Here is a 5,112-nt window from a genome sequence, read left to right as displayed (position 1 = left end):
AAAAATCATTTCTGAGAAGAGAAATACTCTCCAGTATTTCGTTAATGGGGGAAATAAAGAAGAGTCAAGGATACTCCATGGTCTTTGGTTGAGTGAAAATAAATAGCTATGCCATTAACAGAAAAAGTTGTACAGGAAAACAGAATAATTGGGCAAATTAATCTTAAGGCACATAGGTATAACACAAATAGATAGGAAATGAAATGGAAATATTGGCCAAGATATCAGAAAAGCAGTCAGGGCCTAGAGATGCAGCAGTTGTGCTGGATAGTTTCCGTTTACTCCTCTAGATACACTAACTTTCTCTGTGTCCTAGAATCCTTACCTGTTTGGATTCCATGACTGCATTTTGGCTTCCAGTTGGGTTTAGACAATTAGAGGCACTAGCAAAATATTTAAGGGCAGGAAGATAGCGAGTCTGGAATTTTTACTGCAAGACTTCTGCCCTTTCACGTTAGCTGCATCCCTCTTCCAAAGGACACAGCTCTTGCCCAGTGACCCTCTTGAGGCAGCTACTGTATAGATTCCAGTAAGGACTCCCCCCAATGCCCCCTTACCCTTTAAGGCCCAGGGGAATGAGCCTGGGGTACTAACCATTCCTTGCTGTCTTCCCTTGGGCCTTCCCATACCATGGTGAATAGTCTTACTAAAATTTCCTAAATTACTCCATTTGAGAATGCCATATGTTTCCTGCTGGACCCTAACTGACATGTACAGATGGTCCTGGGAGACAAAATTACCAAAGGAAAGAAGATAGAGTTAGAAGAGTACATGTAGGAAACCGAAAATGAAATTAAATTCCTTACCAAGACATTTACAGAGAAATTAGTTCTAGAGACAGCAAGCAGAACAGAGCCAGGGAAGGAAAGGGTTTCAAGAAGGGGTCAACAGTTTCAGATGTGACAGGGAGTTCTACCAGACTAAGAACTGAAGTAGACTTTTAGCATCCTTAGGCATCTTTCTTAGTACTTAGGATGCTATAGGTGACTTAAAAAAAAAAAAAAAGATTTATGTATTCATTTGAGAGAGATAGAGAGAGAGTGATAGTGAGTTTGTGAGCACAAGTGGCAGAGGGAGAGATTCTCAAGCTGACTCCCTGCTGAGCACAGAGCCTGATGCAGGGCTCAACCCATGAGATCATGACCTGAGTTGAAATCACAAGTCTGATACTTAACTGACTGAGCCACCCAGGTGCCCTGTAGGACGCTGTATGTGACTTTTATGAAGAGTGGTTTTGGTACAGTGGTGGGGCTAGAGGCATGACTGTCATGTGTGGAGGTGGGGATGGGAGTTGAGAGAGAGGAAGTGTAAGTGTATATTATTTATTCAGGAGTTTGGAGAAAGAGGAGAAGAGTAAGGTAGGGTAGTACTGTGTTGGAGAAATAGTGTAGAAAGGTTTTTAAAGATGAAGAGGAAAAGTGCTTGCCTAAAGCCTATAGAGGAAAGTGAGGTTAAAGATCTAGGAAGGAGTGGATGGACAAGTCCATGGAAGAGGAAAGATGAGAGGATGAGCTTTTCATAGAAGAGAGCATCTTTCCCTCAAATGTCAATGAAGGATGTAAAAGTTATGTGAGCCCTCTATATCTTGCCTCATAACCCCCTCTACAGATCACTAGCACACGACTGCCACTATTACTTTGCAATTGTCTGTTTACCTTTTTATGTCTTCCTGTATAAACTGATACTCCAAGATGGGACATGTGTCTTATTCTTCACTTTATCCTCAGTATTTTGTGTATAGGAGGCAATGATTTTTTTGAAAAGTTGAAGATTTGCTAACATCTTTGGTTTAAAGGTCGCGTAGTCGAGGGATGTCCTAACAGATGGTTTTATTTTTTCTGTGAAACAAGAGGTTTAGTCTGGTTGAAATTGAGGAACATAAAGAAAGATAAAAAGCTTGAGGGAAAAGGCAACAGTTTAAAACTGCTGTAGTTAAGAATATTCTGATTTTTACTCAGCAAGTAAAATTTAGATATTAATTTGACTTGCCATGTCTCGCCTACAAAGAAGAAAATGAATTAATGAGCTGATACGAGAATTCTGGTCATGTTTATTTTTTTGACTATGAACTTTTGATTTGATTAAGGTGAATAAGTTTCTCTGAGCCTTATCAATTTGGGGGAATTGTTAGCAATTGCATTCTAGATTCTACAACCAGTCCCTGGGCCAGAGACACACTCCAAAGGAAGGTCCTGCAGCTCCGAAATCTTTCCACAATAGCTGGTGGACTTCTTCTCAAAGCACTCCTCTCTGCTTGCAGCCCCGTGGACATCACTTTATTTTGGGTCTTTATGTAGCATATACACTGTATGACAATGGGATCGATCTTCATACGTGGCCAATTCAGTCAGTCCTTGGTAGTAGTTATCTTATAAAATTGTTTTCTGTATTGCCAGTGGGGGGGGATGGAATTGTAACATGGCTTCTCTCTGAAAATATACATATATTCAGAATATAAGCACAATTATTCCTTAACTGCTCCCAAAGAGGATTTGAGGTGACTATTTTATTTTGTTTTACCTGTCTCCTTTTTTGTATGGGCAGAAATTAGACTTTTTTTCAGGGTATTTAAACTGCATCAAAGGAGAGGCAATGTAATATAGTGATGAAGAGCAGAGATGCTGCTTCCAGTTTAAACCATACATCCATTCAGACCCTGGCTCTACCCCTGAACAGCTGTATGTGCTTGGGCACATTACTTAAGTTCCCTGGACCCCAGTGTCTGCCTCCAAATTAAAAACTGAGATAATATTATCTTACCTCAGAGATTATCATGACGACTAAAAGTTAGAATATGAAAAATATTTCAGCTAGTAATTGGAACACAGTTACATGCTAAAATTATTATTAAATCCATTAACTCTTAACCATTTCTTTAAAATACATTGCTACAAAATGGCCTACCAAAATATCACTAGATTATTCTGTGACTCAATGTACCCATTTAGTAATATAGGTAACATACAGAAGATATTTTGTCTGCTAGGTGCTACGCTAAAAACTTTATTATATAGGAATATTTAACAGAAGAAACTGAGGCTGAGGAAAATTATTAAGTCACCCAACATCAGACAGTTGGTTAAGTGAGATTAGAACCAGGTAGCTGGACTCCAAACTTATACTTAATCACAAAACTACATTGTTTTTCCTCACACAAATATTTTCCTCATTGAGCAAAAGTATCAGTCAGGGTATGATTAGGCTTAGTTAAAACTTACAAACAAACTAATGACATTCTTAGTAGAAACTACTAGAGAATAGTGACTGCTTTTCTCAGAGCTGTTATAGTTTGTCTTTCTGAGGAATGTTAGTAAATTTTGTCAGCTCTATTTAATTTAGCATTCAGATGTTTGGAGAAATATTTCTCAGCTTTCACTTTAGAACACACTCAAGTCCCTGAACCTTTGAAAGACCATTTACAAACCTGATCTTTTTTCCCCCTGTGGATGAAGAATATCTACTGATTTAATGTACATGAATTAATTTTTAAAAGTAGAGATTTACAAGATGGTCATAAACACTTCCTCCAGGTGGAAATTTTCAACTCAGGAAGACACTAGATTTAGAAAATTTAAACAGCAATTAGTTTGCTCATGCAAAGAAGGGGAAAAAAATCCTTGATGTTCTCATTTCTCTGTATCTCGAATGTACTTACCTTTAAAAGAAATTCACTGTCTCAGAAATCATGTTGCATGTCACAAATTACCTCACTTTGAATCCATTGCATGTTATGAAGAAGTAGCCGTAGTATCTTTTTTCACTGTGTAAAGGACAAGTTCTCTCTCTCTCCCTTCCCCCTCCCCCTCTCTGTCTTTGTCCCTCTCTCCCCCTCTTTCCCTCTCTCTCCCTCCCTCGGTCCCTCTTCTCACTCTACCTCCCACTCTCTCTCTCTCTCTCTCTCCCTCTCCATATATATATATATATGTGTATATATATATATATATTAGCATTTGTAAATAATTTTTCCTGGTTTCTAGCTAATATTTTACTCCAGACAGTGGCAAAATATCCACAGCAATGTTAATTGTTTGTAGTTTCTGATACACAAGTTCAATTATAACTGGTTTTATAATCATAAGCTTTACTCTTTTAAACATTTCCTACTACAATATAAGAATTTTGAAATAGAATATGTCTCACAAATTCAAAATCAGGTCTCTTTTGCTCCCTTAAGCACTGGGAATTCAGGCTATTATTTCTAAGGCTACAGATGAGTTGGGGAGCTGGGAGTGGGGAAACACTGAAATGGAAGAAAGATATGAACTTTGGGGATAGATAGACCTGGGTTTGAGTTCTGGCCCCACCACTTATTACCTACCAATTTATGCAAAATTTATGTATTTTATCTCTTAGACTCTCAGTTTCCTCTGGATTTAATGGGGACATTAATATTTACCTCTTTCATTGATGTGAGGGACAAATGCAAGAATGTATTCTAATGTGTTTAGTACTGTTTTTTTTTTGTTTTTTAAAGATTTTATTTATTTATTTGACAGAGAGAGAGTGATCACAAGTAGGCAGACAGGCAGGCAGGCAGAGGGAGAGGGAGAAGCAGGCTCCCCACTGAGCAAGGAGCCTGCATCCTAGGATCGCGGGGGCTCGATCCTAGGATGCAGGGCTCATGACCTGAGCCAAAGGCAGACGCTTGACTGACTGAGCCACCCAGGTGCTCCATAATGTGTCCAGTACTGTTAATAACACATGTTAGGTGCCCAATAATGTCAGTTCTGATCTCTTGGCCAACACTAGTTCCACAAATGTAATTATGGAGAGCTAACTCTGGTGGTGGTAGTATTTGAAGGGATGAGAGAGAGAATATATTCTTGCCAAGTGCCTAAGCACTCAAAAGAGTTTGAAACGTGAAGGGAATAGACTTGATTCTAATTGGAAGCGGTGTGATATAATGGTATGGGGGGAGGTTTTTAAATTAGAGAAGTAAGTATGAATTTCATCTCTCTATTCAATTAAAAGTGTGATTTAAGTCATTATTTAATTTATAGGAACTTTAGTTTTCTCATCTGTAAAAAGTGGATAATAATACATACCTCTAGGCCTTAAGGTGAGAATTAAATGAGGGGAAGTTTCTTAACACAGTTCCTGGAAAAGATATGA

Source organism: Eumetopias jubatus, unplaced genomic scaffold (genome assembly GCF_037043125.1).
Source record: "Eumetopias jubatus isolate StellerSeaLion01/CBP00866 unplaced genomic scaffold, mEumJub1_p1.0 scaffold_7, whole genome shotgun sequence".
In the NCBI taxonomy this organism is placed as follows: Eukaryota; Metazoa; Chordata; class Mammalia; order Carnivora; family Otariidae; genus Eumetopias; species Eumetopias jubatus.
Note: the sequence above shows the minus strand (reverse complement) of the source record.